The 19,404-nt window shown below is 41.5% G+C and overlaps 1 protein-coding gene across 1 annotated transcript in view; it reads left to right on the top strand.

Moving 5' to 3' along the window:
• The first annotated feature begins 3,571 nt into the window (after window positions 1-3,571).
• The window catches only part of LOC132576853 (protein dispatched homolog 1-like), a 157,322-nt gene continuing 141,489 nt past the window's right edge, over window positions 3,572-19,404 (top strand). The window contains exon 1 of the mRNA XM_060246095.1: window positions 3,572-3,781. The gene's annotated coding sequence lies outside the window, so the exon portion shown is untranslated. The remainder of the gene's footprint in view (window positions 3,782-19,404) is intronic.

Below are 19,404 nucleotides of genomic sequence, written 5' to 3'. Positions count from 1 at the left end.
TATGTGCCTGGACTTCCAGAGGGGTTTTTGGTGAAGAACCTCACCAGGCAACTGAATAGCCCTACTAAGTCATGGGATGAAAGACTGGGCCCTCAGATGGATCACAGATTGGTCAAGCAACAGCAAGCAGGGAGCTAGAACAAATTGGCATTTATCTCACTGGTGGGGCCCATACAAGGCTTAGAACCACTATTATTTCACTTAGTCAGATGTAAGCAGGAGTTAGTGGTGAGCTGTGTAGTTGCCACATTTGCAAATTATGCCAGGATGGTAAAAACTGAGGCTGGTTGTGCAGTAGTACCTTGACAAGGTATCAGCTTAGTGTGAAGCTTCTGTGAACAAAGCTGAATTCATGCTGGAGATCTTGGGACAGAAGATTAAAACAAAATTGTCACAGTTGTCATGCCCCTGTAAAGTTGTATAGCGTGGTTCTATTCGGAACAGTGTGTGCAGTTTTGGGTGTGTTATCTCTAAAATGACATGATGTAGCTGGAGAAATTGCAGAAGAGGCAATTTTCTTTCTGTCTGGGAAGGTCGTTACCTTCCATGGAATGTGCAGCTTAGGGAGGGATGCACAATAATGGAGAAAGCAGACACATTCCTTGCAAGCCATACTAGCCAAATCAAACCTGTTGACCGTACAGAGCCAGCGTGTGGGAGCAGGTGGGGTAGGTGGCTGCCTAGGGCACCATCCTGCCTGGGGCACTGCTGGACGCCCCCTCTCTCCCCTGATGAGCCAGCCCGGGGCTTGCACACTGCATTCCTCAAGAGGAGCGTAGCACGCAAGCGTCAGCTCTCCCTGCCCCTGATCAGGCTTCCTGCAATGCAAGAAGCCTGAGAGGGGACAGGGCTTGTACCTCATCCCCTGGCCTGCTTGATGACATCACTTTTTTCATAGCCCAAAGGAGCTGTGGGGGGCGCTGCACAGGGGTCTGTCTTGAGCGGCAGAACTGCTAGTGCCGGCCCTGACCGTACATCTGGAAGTTGGCAAACAGAGTGATTAAGGGGTTGGAGCACTTTTCCTCTGAGAAGAAGATAAAGATCATAGATGTGTACCCCAACCTTCTCTGTGAATCTGAGTCTCAGAGCGGCTCACAATCTCCTTGACCTTCCTCCCCCACAAAAGATGCCCTGTGAGGTGGGTGGGGCTGAGAGCTTTCACAGCAGCTGCCCTTTCAAGGACAACCTATGCGAGAGCTATGGCTGACCCAATGCAAAAACCTTTAAGTTCAAAAAAGATCCGTGCTTCAAAACCATGTTTTGGCTCCTTGGTGCCACCACAAAGCTGTGGATCCGTGATTTCTGTGGTGCAAGCTCTGCCCATGGAAATGATATGTGACTGGATGGTAAGCTTGGGGTGGCCAAAACAAAAATCATGAGGATCCATGAGAATCCGTGCTTCAAAACCATGTTTTGGCACCGTGGTTCTGCCATGAAGCTGTGGATCTGTGATTTCTAGGCTGCAAGCTCAGCCCATGGACATGACATGATTTGATGGTGAGCATAGGGAGATCAATGCAGAACTAATGAGGATCCATGAGGAACCGTGCTTCAAAACCATGTTTTGGCTCTACAGTGTTGCCACGAAGCTGTGGATCCGTGATTTTTGTGGTTCCAGCTCTGCCCATGGACATGATATGTAATTAGATGGTGAGCTTGGGGTGGCCCAAAGCCAAAATCATGAGGATCTGTGCATCAAAACCAAGTTTTTGGTCCATGGTGCTGCCACGAAGCTGTGGATCCACAATTTCTGTGGTGCAAACTCTGCCCATGGACATGGTGAGCTTGGGGGGATCCAAAGCAAAAATCATGAGGATCCTTGAGGATCTGTGGTTCAAAACCAAGTTTTTGGTCCATGACGCTGCCACGAAGCCGTGGATCCATGATTTCTGTGGTGCAAGCTCTGCCCATGGACATGATATGTGTTTGGATGGTAAGCTTGGGGGGATCCAAAGCAAGAATCATGAAGATGCATGCTTTGGAAACATGTTTTCCCACTGTTGTGGCTCCATGAATTTGTAGAGGCATTTTTCTGGTGCTGCGTATAGTCTAAGACAGGATCTACAACATGATGGTGGTTTGATTTCATTTCAGCATAAAAATCATATGAATTCATGAGGATCCGTGCTTTGGTACCGTTTTTGCACTGGTGAGGCGCCATGAATCTGTGGAGACGTGATTTTTGTGGTCCTGCCTATAGTCTGACAGGATCTCTAGAACAACAGCAGTTTTATTTCATTTCAATGTAAAAATCATATGAATTCATGAAGATCCGTGTAGATCCGACTTTTACCTTTTCCCCAATTCAGCAGGTCTTAATAATAAAAAAATGTTCACTGCAGCTACTCATAGAAAGGTAATCTAAAGATATACAACTAATTCAGTCTATTCAGCTGTCTTTAATCTTAATATTCAAACACACAGCTGAAGCAAAATAAAACCTATCAACTTAATGGGAAGATTTCAAATATAACCAACCCTTGAAGCTATAATTTACAAATAAATAAAAGTTCCCAACACATTTAGTTTTGAAATCAACGCAATCCAAAAAGGTGATCAACTGCCAAATGGGTTTTGACTCCCATCTTCACCAGCAGCTATTTATACAGCACACAGACTTCAATTAATCTTCAAATTACATTCATGAAAAATCATATTTCACCCACAGATTTTTTTTAAAGGATCAAATTATGCTTTAAAGTATTGGGACCTCCAGGCTAAATAAGAAATCTTGTGAACCTGTTACGAAAATATTTTTAAATTATCCTATACATTTCTTCTCAGGTTCAAAAGGAAAACAAAATGCACTTTCAATGGGCTCTTCATGCATTTGATGAAACAAGCCCTGGTTCATCAAAGCTTATGCCATTCTAAATATGTGAGTCTTTAAGGAGTTCTTTAAGTAGTTAGGAGACATTCCTTATTTTGACTGCAGCACATATAAATATATATTTTAAAGTAGGTATTGGAATGAGAGCAACTTTTAAAATGAAATAATTTTTTAATGATCCATCTCCACTCCCAAAAAAAAGTAAAAGGAAGTTCACCCACAATACATGAAGGCTAAAAAATCTGGCTTCACTGCTGAAGATATGTACACAGTACACACACTTGTACACACCAAAAACACAAGCATCTAGCCAGATTCGACCATGTGTCCAACTATTTCCAGCACTCCGTTTGCAATAATGGCCTGATGTATTTAGAACGCGACAGGCGTAAAATAAACGAAACAAATTCCCTCCTCAAAGGGGATGCTGTTTTGGAGCGTGGGAGCTCCATGCAGTCAATCTAGCCAATCACGCGTTGCTAGACTTTTCCTCTAGATGTGCCTATTCAAATACGCACCTTTTTAAAGGGTGGCTTTTTTTTTTTAAAGGGACAAGAGACCGACTTTCTAACGCTCCTCGGAGTGTAGAGCACTCTCTTACCGATCCCCGCCTATCAGTAGCGGCAATAGAAAGCCGGACTGCACCACGCTCAAGATGGCGGAGCAGTTTAGCCACGCTCAAGATGGGGGGGGGGGGGTGTCTCATAACCGCCCCTCCCTCTTTCCCTTCGATTCTCCCTCTTCTCCACGTCTAGCCACTTTCCCGGCAGTGACTTCCGGAGCCCGTCCCATAGTAACTGCGCTACGTTTGGGGACGCTAGCAGGGCCACTCACTTCCTGCCCCACAGCCATAACGGGCCGACACAGAGCACGGCGAGGCAGAAAAGTGAGGAGAAGCAGCAAGGAAGAGAAAGCTGAGTTCCACACGCCCCCCACAGGAGGGTCAGGCAGGTACCGACTTCTCCCCGCTTTCGTTGGGGCCCCAGGCACGAATTGGTGCCCCGCTTCCTTCAGGGGGCCAAGAGCGAGCGGAGTTGAGAGACGCCGGATGCCCCCGCCCCCAGGTGTTGGGACAGGTCGGGAACCGCTCTTTCCCTGCCGGACCTGGAGGAGGCCCAGCCTTCCTTGTGCGTAAAGCCCAGACGCTCCCAGTACAGTTGCTGGACTGGAACTGGATCTCCATTATGCTTTTTCTGGGGCTCATTTAAATGCAAAGTAGGACTGTTTGAGAAGCGTAAGGATGGCGGGAGTCCCCAGTGGGTATTATTTTTAATAATATTAAAGTAAAGGTTGATTAATTTAGTAGCGACACCAGTAGGTCTCTCTCTTCTTTTCTTGTCCGGTAGCTCAAACATCTTCTTTTTTAACTAAGTGTGGCAAGTACAATTTAGAAGAATTTCTTAACTTACAGCAGCTGTTTTTCAAAGCGTATAGGATTTTCCAGCCTTTACTCCCTTTGCAAGGCATGCAGTGTTAGTTGGACAGCCTGCTTGCAACAGGTCTTTTAATCTCTTACTCTTTTTCGGGATCGCAGGGACTATGCTAACCAATCTGATGCTTTACTGATCAATTTAGTTGCAACTTTAGGTCCTAAAAGTCTTCCTAACATTTTATGTGCGCTAGCAAAGAAAGCTACTCTAGTGGAGTGTGTTTTTGAAAAGGGAATTGTACTTTGGCATCCTCAAGGCAGCTCAAATTGGGTGCTGTAGTGCACATTTTGGAGTGCAGGAAATTATTCAGGTTAAGTCTGGTACTTTTTGACCCAGGGCAGACTTGAGCTGACCTAGTGGAAGTTCCACTACATATTCTGTGGAGCCGGTGCTGTGTGGATTGTCTAGACTTGAAACAAGGGTTGTGGAGGCAGGGTATTGGAAGTAATGAAATGCTGGTTCACAGTCACAGTCTTTTAGGACAGGGCTAGACATCTCTGATTTCCAAGATTCATCTGGAAAGGTCTGGCACTTTGTTACAGAGAAATGGGAAATGTGCCATTGATGGCTCACTCTGTGCCTCAAGGGAGATGCTCTTACTTAGTTATTAACTTCTGAGTCCGTGATGAAAGATTAGGTATTAAAACCCTTCCAGGTTGTTATATCTTTTATATGTATAAATACATAATCTTCTTAAAAGTGCTGTTATACCTAAAGAGCACAGGTCAGTTGAAATGGTTTAGACAACTGAAGGGTTAGAGGAACACCATGGTTTTGTCTAGCCTAGTGGTCTTCAACCTTTCCAGGACATCATTAACAGATGTTTGCCCAACAGTCTCTAAGGAGGGGACTTTCTGAGATAGCTACGGTTGTTTCAAAATAAACATTAGTATAAGAAGGTGTTTTATACTGCTTTGGGGGGTTTTCCTGTCAAACTTCAGCCAATTTGTGGTGACCGCTCAGGGTTTTCATGGCAAGAGATATTCAGAGGTGGTTTGCCACTGCCAACCTCTGCATAACAACCCTGGACATCCTTGGTGGTCTCCCATTCAAGCATTAATCCGGGCTGACCTTGCTTAACTTCCAAGAACTGATGAGATTTGGATGACTCAGGCTAGCCCAGTCATGTTGTCTATCATACTTAAAAAATTATTTAAGTGTTTAGGAAATGATAGCCTAACTCAGACATCCCTTGGTCTTAGGACTAACCAATCAGGAAAATTCACCATTTTCGCTTTCTACTTAGCCTGTCCCTATCCCTTGCTATTTATTCCTTGTTCCCTCTCACTACATCTGTCATTCTTCTCATGAGCCACTGCGCAACCCCTGGACGTGTGCATTTGTGCCTTAAGGCTTTTTCTTATGTTGCAGTTTCATTGGAATTAATTGCTTTCTAAAAATAATTTTTCTGCTTACCTAGCTAGTGGGTGTCTTGGCTAACATTGCCCTCCTCTGCATAGCAACCCTGGACTTCTTTGTGGTCTCCCATCTAAATACTGACTAGAGCCAACCCTATTTAGCTTCCAGGGTCTATTGAGACTGAGCTAGCCAGCCCTGACTTGGATAGCTCAGGCATGCCCAGTCTTGTCAGATCTTGGAAGTTGAGTAGGGCCAACCTTGACAAGTATTTGGATGGGAGACCTCGGAATACTAAGGTGGGAAGGCAGAGGCAGGCTATCAAGCCACTTCTCTGAATGTCCTCCATGCCCCAGTAGGAGTCACCAAAGGTCACCATGGTTTCCAGGCATGGACACACACACACACATACAAAATGCAAAAGAGAGGGAGGTTGGGTTAGCCTTGGCTATGAAGGTCAGAGCACTGCTTCGTCTGACTCACTATTATTTCCTTAGACTGGCAGTACCTGTCCAGGGCTTTATTTGCAGATACTGCTACCAGAGATCTCTGAACTAGAAGAAACATGGAACCTTCTGTGTACAAAGTGGTTGCTTTAGGTTCCTACCCTGTAGAGTCCTAATAGCATTTTTGATTGATATTCTGATGTGCTTAACAAAGATCTGCTGTATCAGAATATTTACATTCTTGTGCTAAGTATGTATTCAAAGCAGGGAGAGCTTTCTTAACTTTAGCCATAACATTTATGCAACGATACTACTGCTTGTCCTCAGCTGTTCAGATTTAATATGGGCATCTTCTAAAGTTCTTAATCTTCAATGGAAACAAAGGCTGTGAATGTTTTTCTGTTTTTTGGTTAGTTTGTTTCAGGTGCAAAAACATTCTTTTTTTTTAGGGAGGGTGGTCTACAACAAGGATTACATTTCTGACATATTAAATGTCAGTGTTGTCTCCCAAATCACCAAGGCTTAAGGTTTATGTCTATTGGTAGGGTTAGAACATGGACATCTGTCCCTTTGAAACAATGCATCTGGATCCTTTAACACAATAATGCTATCATAAAGAATTATTAAATTGAGTCTTCTTGCCCATTTCTGTTTCCCAGTAGGCATTCCACAAGACTATGCTGTGTGTTTCCCAAGCTGAACATCTTTACAGTTTAAAAGTATTTTAATTTATGGACATAATAACTATTATCTATTACTTGGAACGTCTCCCAGTTGGTTACCCATTTGTTCCTGGCAGTCACTTAAGGGATGTACGTTTGTGGAGTCTTGCCAGCTCATCTGGAGAAGGAAAACCCATACACTTAACTTCTTCTTTGAAAAAGAAGACTTTGTAGCTAGTGAGATACAGGTAATCTTCTTATATTCAAGTGATCTGAAATAGCATTAGACTGTCAGTTAAAGAAGACTGAAGGTGATAGTCTTAGAATAAATAACATGAAAGCTTTTTTATATACATCCTCTATTTGAGATGTACAGACTGCCAGGCATGCACAGCATAGACTGCATTTTAAAAGGGTTGCTGGAAAAAAAAACAAATTCCAATTGACTACCGACTTCCAAAGATTTATATTTTACAGCATTAGGTATTATTTTTCTCTGTAATATAAGCCATCTTTTTAATATTATGCACAGTATTCTTTGAAAAGATGAGCCTCAGAAATCTGGCTAGTTGAAAGAAAAATCTTTGGGCTGACAAATCTGAAATGTTCTAATTTTTTGTGATGTTTTGATTCAGGTAGTTACCAGTGAATTTAAGTCTGATAAAGCCAGGTAGTTTGGAAGGGTTAATTTGTTGAATAATGTAGACATGCATAACTTGTCCACTGGGATATAGCTGTGGATTCAGTACTCCTTGGATTCCTTCAGACAAGTTAGAACATAAGAACATAAGAGAAGCCATGTTGGATCAGGCCAATGGTCCATCCAGTCCAACACTCTGTGTCACACAGTGGCCAATATATGTGTGTGTGTATACACACACACACACATATACATACATACACACAGACACATATATATGTATACACACACACATACTGTGGCTAAGTTAGTTTTGGTAACAACAAATGTCAGACAACAAATGAGGAAAAATGCAAATAGACCAAATTCTGTAATGATGGGTAGGGTGTTGCTGAGCCCCATGACTAAGTGATCTTTTCCATTTGTAAAATTGAAGAGCGATATTGAAATTAAATTTCAGCTCGAAGAAAGCCATATCCTCTTTCCTTTGCTTCTCTAACTCCAGTAAGATACAAAGGTTATTTGTAAAACCAATGGAAATACATCAGCATAGTGTAGTGATTTGAGTGTCCAGTTAGGATCTGAGAGAGCCAGGTTCAAATCCTCATTCTGCCATTGGAACTTTGCTGGGTTATCTTGGGCCAGTCACATACTCTCAGCCTAACCTGTCTCACCGGTGTGTTGTGTCGATAAAATGGAGGAGAGGATGATGACACAAGCCTCTTAGGATCCCCATCAGGGAGAAAGGTGGGGTATAAATGAAATAAATGTGTTCTAAATATTCCAAACTGCCTGTTCATATTGCCCATTATTCTGTCTGGGATCTTTTGCACATGTTTAGAGCTTGTGGCCAATCTTATTCCGAAGAACTGCGGCAATTTAGCATTGCTTGCTTATTCAGAAAACCTCTAACCATATAAAATGAAAACCAATATTAAAATCCCACAATTATTCTTGAATACTAAAAGCCAACTCAGATTTTTTAAAAAAAATCTTAATAGTATTTCTGGATGATGCTCACATATTGGGTTTGATGAGCCTCATCGAGGAAACTGAAAAACAGCATTCATGAACTGTGGCAGAGAGTGCCTTTGTGGTTGTGAAAAACCCTTTCTGGTTAAAAGGTTAGTTACTTTTATAATGTAAAATTCACTTGAGAGTTTGTTCATTATATATTTAGTATTGTAGACATCTTGAAAGGTTAAAAATATTTTTGGATAAATATGAGAGAGCATAAACCCCAAACTTGAGAGGCTATAGAGGCTTGAGAGCTATAAGTTGTCATTTTTGTGCTAGGGTCCCCCCCCCCCCCCCCTTTGTTAGTAGTGTTACAAGTATCGTGATCAACTTCTAATGTTGGTTTCTCACCCAGGCTTTTCACTGTACTGATGGCATGCTGTAGTTCCCTGTTAAAAACTATGCAATATAAGTTTTGTAATTTGTCTTTCAGGCTCAATTGCTTTGATATCTGTTAAATATCAGAAAAAGCAAGCTACACAAGTTCTAAATGTATCCCTGTTTAGCTTTTTAATTGAATAGCTGGTATCTACCCTGTCAGGTCTTCCCACATAGACATGGTTGCTTTTTTAAAAGTTATACTCTTCGTTGAGGACTTACTTAATACTATAAACATGTTTATGGACTGTTTTAAATTATCATAATTTCTTTTAATATAATAGATTTATTCAGAATAACCCTGAAAATCTGCAGCAAAGTTTCAGTAGTATTTTTGTGTGGACAGCAGTTGAAGTGTTATTATTAGTCTGTATTTTCAAAAACTTTGACAAATAATTCTTCTCAATTAAGGTTGTTGTTTTTTGTTTTACTGTGAATTTATTTGGATGTAGAAAGTTCAGCTTGGGAGGGCTAAGAGAGTAAAACAGATTAACTATGACTAAAGTCACACGCCTCTGTTTCAACTGGAATGTTATAGAGAATGGTATTTCTCAAATAACAGTTGTGCTTCGGGGTAGTGGCAGATTTGAAGGTGTGAATGAAAAAACTTAATTGGAAGCCATTTATTTCACAACCATAAATTACTGTTTGCTGCATGAGTGTGCATCTAAGTGCATGGGTATGCTTACTAGTCTGCTCAAAGCAATCTACAGCACAAAATTCCAAGATTTTGTTGTGTATTTAAACCATGCTGCAGGAGAAGCTGGCCTCAGGATCTACATGCTGCAGGGAGGTCTCTCCCTGCTGCAAACAGACCTAGCTGGGATGGCTTCACCTTCAGCATGGTTTAAACTGCTGCAGGAGAAGATAGCCCCAGGAGAACCTGTGTGCTATGAGGAGATCTTTCCCTACTGCATGCAGATCCTGGTTGGGATGGCTTTTCCTGCAGCATGGTTTAAATCATGTTTCAGGAGAAGGTGACCCCAGAATCTACTGTGTTGTGAGTAGCAGATTGCTCCCTGCAACACAGCAGTTTCTAGGGCTGGTTTTTTCTGCGGCCCCGTTTAAACTGGGCTGCTTGAGAAGCTAGCTGCAAACCAAGTTGGTGGGAACAGTCTGCTCCCGCCTGGAACAGCTGATCCTTGGGCTGTCTTTTGCAGTCCCTTTAAACTTTAAAGAGATTGCAGTAGAAGCCTGACAAACAGCTGAGAGGCAAAAGCAATCTGCTTCTGCCTCTTGGCTGTTTTCAGATCTACCAGCAACCCCCAAATATATCTGAGATTTTCTCAGGATGGTTCTTCCCCCCCCACCCCAGAAACCCTGGATGCATTTGGGAAGCCAAAATATAATGGCGTTTTTTGGGTATATATTTGGCTTGGGTAGATCTGAATGTACACCCCTAATAGTAAACCTGGTATTCTTTGGTGGTCTCCTATTCAAAGACTAACCTTTGAGGAGGTGAGCAAACATATGGACAAGGGTGATCCAGTAGATGTGGTTTACCTAGACTTCCAGAAAGCTTTTGATAGTTCCGCATCAAAGGCTCCTAAATAAACTCAGCAATCATGAGATCAGAGGACAAGTCCTCTTGTGGATTAAAAACTGGCTAATTAACAGGAAACAGAATGAGTATAAATGGGCAGTTTTCACAGTGGATAGGGGTAAGCAGTGGGATATCGCAGGGCTCAGTACTAGGTCCGGTGCTTTTTAACTTGTTCAATAATGATTTGGAGATGGAAGTAAGCAGTGAAGTGGCTAAGTTTGCGTATGACACTTAAGTTGTTCAGGGTGGTGAGAATCAGGGAGGACTGTGAGGCACTTCAGAGGGATCTGTTGAGGCTGGGTGAGTGGGTATCAATGTGGCAAATGAGGTTCAACATGGTCAAATGCAAAGTAATGCACATTGGAGCCAAAAATCCTAACTATAAATACACGTCGATGGGGCCCAAACTGGTAGTAACTGATCAGGAGAGAGATCTTGGAGTCGTGGGAGATAACTCACTGAAGATGTCAAGTCAGTGTGTGATAGCAATAGAAAAGGCAAATGCTATGCTGGGGATTATTAGGAATGAGTTTGAAAACAAATCAGCTAGTATCATAATGCCCCTGTATAAATCCATGGGGTGGCCTTATTTGAAATACTGTGTACAGTTCTGAGCACCTCAAAAAAAGTTGTTATAACTCTGGAAAAGGTGCAAAAAGGGGCAACTAAAATGATTAAGAGAATGGAGCACCTTCCCTATGATGAAGTTTAAAGAGGTTAGAGATCTTTATATTGTAGAAATGATGATTGAGATGATAGAGATTTACAAAATTATGCATAAGATAGAGAAGGTAGAAAAAAAAAGTACTTTTCTCCCTTTCTCACAATACAAGAACTCATGAGCACTCAATGAAACTAATGAACAGTAGACTCAGAATAGATAAAAGTGCTTCTTCACCCAAAGAATAATTAATTAACATGTGGAATTCACTGATGCAGGAAGTGGTGGCATATACAACCATCAACAGCTTCAAGAAGGGACTGGATAAATGTATGGAGTTGAGGTCAAGGTATAAATTGAGCACTCTGTCTGGGGCAGTGATACTCTATTCCAGGTGCTTGTGAGCAACAGTTGGAGGGCTTCTGGTGTTCTGGCTGTACTGATGGACCTCCTGATGGCACCTGGTTTTTGGCCGCTGTGTGACACAGAGTGCTGGATGGGATGGACCATTGGCCTCATCCAAAAATGTCTTTTCTTATGTTCTTAACCAGGGCAGATACTACTTAGCTCTTGAGATCTGACAAGGTAAGGCTAGGCTAGGCTATCCAGGGCAAGGCAGGCTTCTGTTTTAGTCCTTTTTAAAGTGTACCTTTGTTCTAAAATAGCTTTTTTGAGTATTAAAAGTGCTGATGAATATATTATCGTCTGTATTTTAGGTATTGAGAAACCATCTGCAGAGCCAGTTTGGTGTAGGGGTTAAGTGTGCAGCCTCTAATCTGGGAGAACCAGGTTTGATTTCCCACTCCCCCGCATGCTCCTGCTGGTGTGATGTTGGGTCAGCCACTGTTCTTGCAGAGCTGTTATCTCAAGAGCAGTTCTCTGAAAGCTCTTTCAGCCCCACCTATCTCACAAGGGTGTCTGTTGTGGGGATAGGAAGGGAAAGGAGGTTGTAAGATGCTCTGAGACTCCACTTGAAGGGTGGTGTATAAATCCATTCTTCTCTCTCCTCTCCTCTTCTCCTTAAATGATTTAGTGGAACCATTTTATGACTGAAGTCCTGCGTATTTCAATCAAGACAAGAATTGTAATATTGCAAAAAAAGGTAATAATATACTTTTCTGAACATAAGAAGATAAGAGAAGCCATGTTGGATCAGGCCAATGGCCCATCCAGTCCAACACTGTATCACACGGTGGCCAATATATATATACACACACACACAGAGTGGCTAATAGCCACTGATGGACCTTTGCTCCATATTTTTATCCAATCCCCTCTTGAAGCTGGCTATGCTTGTAGCTGCCACCACTTCCTGTGGCAGTGAATTCCACATGTTAATCACCCTTTGCGTGAAGAAGTACTTCCTTTTATCCGTTCTAACCAGACTGCTCAGCAATTTCATCAAATGCCCATGAGTTCTTGTATTGTGAGAAAGGGAGAAAAGGACTTCTTTCTCTACTTTCTCCATCCCATGCATAATCTTGTAAACCTCTGTCATGTCACCCCGCAGTTGATGTTTCTTCAAGCTAAAGAGCCCCAAGCGTTTTAACCTTTCTTCATAGGGAAAGTGTTCCAAACCTTTAATTATTCTAGTTGCCCTTTTCTGCACTTTTTCCAATGCTATAATATCCTTTTTGAGGTGCGATGACCAGAATTGCACACAGTACTCCAAATGAGACCGCACCATCGATTTATACAGGGGCATTATGATACTGGCTGATTTGTTTTCAATTCCCAGCATGGTGTTGGCCTTTTTAATTGCAATTGCACACTGTCTTGACATTGGCTGTTTAAATCCGGGATGTCTAACTCATTTGTTATGAGGGCCGGATCTGACATAAATGAGACTTTGTTGGGCTGGGCCATATGTATACCTATTTAATATTAGGTAGCAGAGATGTAAACTTTATAAAGGACACAGACAAACACAATTAACCTCTAAATAAAAATTAAAATAAAACATGCTTAAAACATTAGCACTCATTAGTCTTAAGGTGTTTTCTTTGCATTTCTCCCATGGGATCCAGCGAACTGGGCAAAGGAAGCTCTGGCTCTTTCTTCCTTCCCCAGGGGATCAGGAGGGGTGGTGCCTCAGCCAATAGGCTTGGCTCAGTAGCTCTGCTGTGCGATTGAGAGAGCCTGGCAAAGCAAGCCCTGCCTCCCCCAGGGAAGAGCCTCAGCCAATGGAGAAAATAGAGGTTTTGCTCTGTAGCTCCTGTGCAGTTGAAGAAGACAAGAAGACGACATTGGATTTATATTCCGCCCTCCACAGAGTCTCAAAGCGGCTCACAATCTCCTTTACCTTCTCACAGCAGCTGCCCTTTCAAGGACAACCTCTGCAAGAGCTATGGCTAACCCAAGGCCATTCCAGCAGGTGCAAGTGGAGGAGTGGGGAATCAAACCCGGTTCTCCCAGATAAGAGTCCACGCACTTAACCACTACACCAAACTGGCTCTCCAGTTTGTAAGCTGTTATGCAGAAGGAAGCAAGAGAGAGGGAGAAGGAAGAGAGGGGCAGCCAGTTGCTTGGGAGCCTGATTCGGTCCCTGAGCCACATGTCTGACACCCCTGGTTTAAATGGTATCATTATACTAGTGAATTCCTTTTTGTGATGAGAATGTGTATAAAAACACAGATGTAGCTGACTCTTTGAATAATGAACAGAGTTTCTCTTTTTAATTGTTCTGTTGCTTATAGACTATGTTGATCAAAGTAATGAATCGCTATCTTCCTATATGTATCCATTCTTATCTCCTACATCTACTATACTTTCTACCTCAGCTCTTGTTCTATGTACCTACCAAAGCCTCTCCAGTTTAATTATATATCTACCATGGTCCTTCCATGTAGTTGTACATGTGCATATGTGCTCTCTTGCTTCTGGATGCAACACATTACTTGCTGCTCTCTTTGTTTGAATTCAGATGTTATATTTAATCATGATTAAGAAAAAAATGTTATTGTGACATGTGAATGCAGACACGTGAGTTAAGCAGAGCTAGTAAGACCCAGGTGGGGAGCCTTACCACTTTAATCAACACACCTGCATTGACTCTAACTTTTGTTCTATGGGTAATTAGAGTTGTTCAGTTGAGATACTTGTTGTGAGAAGGGAATGAGGAGGACAAGCATGTCAGTAGCTATGCAAAATAATAAATGGACACCAGTGGCATTAAAAATAGCAGTATTCAGAAACCAGCAGGTGAATGTTTTAATCTTCCATAGTGTTCTGTTACTGATTTAAAAGTCACTGTTTTGCTGCAAAAGAATTTAAAAGGAAAATACAATGGAAAATGCTGAATTAGCATTCATCTCCATGCAGGTCTCAACAAGGACCTGGCGCTATAGGTGCTAATAGTTGAGCACGTCTTACCCCTTATAGATGCTAATTAGTTCAGCTGTATGTCTGCACTATTAAATTAGGTTTGTTTATTATGTTTTATCCTGCACTAGACTTTCGTATGATAATCCTACTTTGCATTTCTGTCAACAGTTGGGAGTGGTCCTCTATTGCACCGTTTTTCATTTAAAACTGGCCTGATTTTGTACCATAACTGTCTGATACTTCTTTCTGTTTTCTCCCATGTTAAAATGGCTGACCACTTCCTAGAATTAATGAAGTAAGCACTGACTCGTGAAAGTGTGTGATGGGATAAATATTTGTCTTTAAGGTGCCACTGGACTTTTGCTTTGTTCGCCTTCTTTTACTTTTTCTGATGGTACTAAGACTTGATGTCTTTGTGTTTTGTTGTAAAAGGGTAGCTGAGTGCTCATATCTGTGGGGGAGAAGGGGGATAGCCTGTTATGGTATAATGCAGTGATAAAATAGTAAGCTGGGAATTCTTAGTTCAAATATTCCTTCAGTGACCCTAAGTAAGCAACAGCTGTTTTCAGGCTCCCCTTCCCCATTAACAATATGGGACCAATGCAAATGTACTGTAAACATTGTGGGAAGCATCACTGTGATGACTGTGAAGTCCTTTAACTACTGTTATTATTAATAATATTGTGCTGTCAGTGTACATGGTGCTTTGCAAAGTCTTCTTGTATTCTATCCGGAGGAGCTCTTACAATGTAACATCTATTTTATATTGATATCTGTGTTCAGATTTTGTGGGTCAACAGCCATTATATTAGAGTTACACTAGACACTATTTGCTTGGGAAAATGCATCCATTTGCTGATAGATTTAGATAGAAATAACAGTGCATTTCTTGTCTTTTCTTTAATGATAGTAATGAGTGAGTATCAAGTTATCATAATGCACTATTTTCTTTTGAGTAGGAAAGAAAAGCAGCAGAGCTTGAGTAAAGAAATGAGGAATTACTATGTGTGCAGATCAGCATTGTAAAATATTGAGAGAGTTTTGCTTGAGACTTCCAAGAATTGTAAATGAGGTATAGTTAAATTGCAAAGACAAGATTTTGTCAGATCAGCAGTACTGTCATTAAATAAAAATAAATATATGCTCAGAGTCTTATTATTTTAAACAATGGAGTTCTCAAATTCTGCTGTAGTTACTCAGACGATGTCTGTAGAACAGTGTGTGTACTAGTTTTGTGCCACAGAGTCTTATTCCATTGAAAGGTTAATGTAGATGTTTAGCAACTTACTGTCTGGTCCTAAAAGTCTGTACTTGGAAGTAATTCTTTCTTCCTAGTAAATATTCATAAGAATATGGCTGTGTGGTTTGTGGAACCAGTCTTCTGTGAGAGGCTGCTGTATCTGCAAAACTTGTTCCTGCTTGCTTTCTAATGTGTTACATTGACTGCAGACAAGCCTTCACATCATGTGTGCTTCTTTGTCCCAAACAGCTCTTAAAATATAGGTTTTCCCTTTGGCATATGTTCGCACCTGAACATTGTTTTGCCTGCACTGGTTTTATAGATTGAAAGCTTCCCCCCACCAAATTTTTTTTTCTAACTTAAAGCAGTATTTTTACAATGTCTATTATTTATGACCCTTAGTTTTTGCATTCTCGAAGTGACTACAGCAAAATATATAAAGAACAGTATTTTTCAAACCAATGTATCCCAGGCAATATTCATCCTTTACTGTTTTTATCGTTTGGTTTCATGGTTTTGATTTTGGATTTTTAATTTCAAGGTAGAAACCACATGCATTCTCAAGTGGCACCAAATTGAAGCTATGTTAATGTTGGTTTGCTGGGTTTTAGAAATGTAAGACTTTGCTGGCATTTTTGGTTGGGTAGAAGCCACCTTAAAATATCTGAAGAGTAAGAACATTGACCTTGATGAACTGCTCTGACATACATGGATATTCATTCTCCCATTTGTTTTCTACTGTCTTTCATCTGTATAGGGAATGTAATGAGATATGACATTAATACTAGGTTTTTTTTCAGAAGCAGAAGTACAATACGAATTATATTAAAAAAGAATATTCATAACATAAAGAGCATCTGGACTATGCTCACTTGATATTGTAGAAAAACTATACTATTCATGCTTTGAATGGATTAATGGATTTTTCGTCTAGGAGAACAATTGGGGACTGCTCTAGTTGCACTCTTTTGCATAATAGTAACTTTATAAATTTTGTTAAGACCTTTAATAATTTGTTGTAACGTTTTTTGGAGGGGGGGTGGAATGATCAACCAATTGAACTAAACATAGTCATTTTATATAACATTTATATTTTTAAGATTGCCTTTTGGTTCAGAAGAAATAATTTGTAATTAGGTATGTCATGACTTCCCTCTTAATTTATGTGTAATGCTGCCACCAGGAACTTAATTCCAAACACTTTATTTAATGTTCTCAACTGAATTAAGTGCCACGCTGTAAGGCTTCTTTGTTGGACTATGTGGTCCTGAGGATGAGACTCTTATATTTTAAAATCACAGGACTCCATAATAATATAAAACAAAATAAATCTTTATTTGTGCAATAAGTGTATTGGTATCAAGATGTTTACAGCTTAATTCTTCAATGAATAATGATAACTTCTGACTGAGGTGCCACTCTTTCACTGCACATACCCCTCCCCTCTCAAATCTTCCTTTCTCTTATTATTTTCTGACCACTTCTGTCTCTCACACTCCTATAATACTCTGACAATATTAGGTTTTGGCTCTCTCTCTCTAGTCCTAATATACCCTTTAAGTATTTCTACTTTTTTCCTATAGAATCTTAATGCTTTTCACAGCACTATATGGGATTCTAATCAGAAGACTGCTTCTCTGACTCTGTAGACTGCTGACTGACCAGAACTGACAGTTAATTGCTGCCACTCTGCTGAGAGTTCATTGCTGATCTCTCCCCCCCTCCCCCCCATACTTCTTAGGTCTGCCCACACTCTCTCTGTCAACAACCAATAGGCTTGCCAATCCCCAGGTCCAAGCGGGAATCCTCCAGTTTTGTAGACTCCTTCCCACCCCTAGTCAGTTGGCTGATAGGATTCTAATCAGAAGACTGCTTCTCAGACTCTGTAGACTGCTGACCCACCCCCGCAACCACCATGTGCCTTTCTACTTCAGAATGCTAGAAGTTTGGAAAGGCTTGCTTTTTGGATGGTGTGTCTGTGCCTTTAAATGTGTAAGGGCCAGGCTGAATGGGGGCGGAGTGAGCTGTCAGAACAACATGGCTGCTCTCAGTTAGCTGTGAAGCTTCCAGACCCTCCGTTTGTTTTATAATCTTTTAATAAGTCCTTTTCATAGTAAAAGGTAAGCTAGAACTTTTGGTTTCCCTGTGTTAGTCTGAAGAACTTGGAACTTCAGCAGCTTGTGAGTAAATTGCCCCAGTGAGACCACACAAGTGTGGGATTATAAACTGTTTATTTTGGCTGTGTGTGTGTGTGAGAGAGAGTGTGTACATGGATGTGCAGCTGCTTGGGATGAGGGCATGAAGACTGTATTCAGGGGAACTGCTCTGCAGTATTTACTTAATTAGGGAATGTGAAAGTCTCCTAGTTCCACCCCCAAAGTCCCCAGATATTTTCTGAATTAGATTTGGCACCCCACCAACCAATCACCTCATTCACTCATTCCCCCTCTTTCACCTTCCTTTCTCTACTGCAACTTACCAACAATTAAAGGGACACACATACGTATATAAGTTCAAATCATTACAAGGTATATTAGATCAAGATGGGTAGCCATGTTTGTCTGTAGCAGTAGAAAGGAGTAACCGTCTAGTAGCATATTAAAGACTAACAGAAGTGAGTAGTGACTCATGAAAACTCATACCCTACCACAAATTTTGTTAGTTTTTAAGGTGCTACTGGTCTCTTATTCTTTTCTACTGGGAATGTGAGGCCTCCGGTACATGGAGTTCATTAATCTAACAATGCTGTTACTAGATTCCTAGAGACCTCTGATTATGGTGATTCGGCAAGCTTTGTATGAGTCCTGTTTTCTTTCAGGTCCCCCTTCTATTTGATTTATAACCTCCACTAGCTATTTAGGTCTTGGTGGGTTTCAGCCTTATAAAACTGCACGCTAAAATCTAAACAGTAGCTATGAAGTCTTCCTTTTAAAAATACACAATTTAAACCTGTTACTTATCTTGTAGCCTTTAAATGCTAGCTTAAACAAAGATTACCTTCAGAAGTTATTTGGGCTCTTGGGAACTCCAGAAAGAAGAAAATTGAATTCCCTATCATGGTGGCAACTGAGGCCTACATCTTACAAGCATTAAGATAACATGGTATGCCTTGTACTGAAACTCCTGCCTGCACTTGAGGATTCATGGGATGGTAAACTTGCCCACAAGAGTGTAAAAAGATCCCTGGTATGGAAAACTAAGTTAGAATCCTCCTTTCTGACATACTAGTTTTCTATCTACAGGAAATATTTTTATATGGAGGAGAGCTGAGGTCTGTATTTTAAAGTTGTATATTCCAGGTAGGCTTGCCAACCCCCAGGTCCCAGTGGAGGTTCTCCCGCTTTCCCAGGCTCCTTCCCACTCCCAGTCAGCCGGCCGGCGGGGGGAAGCCCTGCCCCCACAGCCCCCATGTGCCTTTCCAGCTCCGGAGGCTTCAGACTCTACTTTCAGACTCCACTCGGAAAGGCTTCCTCTTGGGATGGTGCGTGTGCATCTTTAAGGCTGAAGGGGGGTGGGGGAGCAGGCAGAATAATATGGCTGTGAAAGCAGCCCAGATCCTCCATTGGTTGCACAATTTTTGCAGAGGTCATTTGCAGCCCAGACCCTTCGTCGGTCGCACAGTCTTTTCAGAGGTCAGTTGCTCTGTGTTACTTTGAAGAAGTTGGAAGTTCAGCAACTCATGAGTAGAGATGCCAATCCCCAGGTGGGAGCAGGCCCTCCCCCGCTTCAGAGTCATCAGAAAGGGGGGGATGTCTGCTTCACTTCATTATTCCCTATGGAGATCGATTCCCATAGGGAATAATGGAGAATTGATCTGGGCATATCCGGGGCTCTGAAGGGGCTGTTTTTTGAGGTAGAGGCACCAAATTTTCAGCAT

Source organism: Heteronotia binoei, chromosome 1 (genome assembly GCF_032191835.1).
Source record: "Heteronotia binoei isolate CCM8104 ecotype False Entrance Well chromosome 1, APGP_CSIRO_Hbin_v1, whole genome shotgun sequence".
Lineage (NCBI taxonomy): Eukaryota > Metazoa > Chordata > Lepidosauria > Squamata > Gekkonidae > Heteronotia > Heteronotia binoei.
Note: the sequence above shows the minus strand (reverse complement) of the source record. Positions and strands in the feature narration are given on the sequence as shown.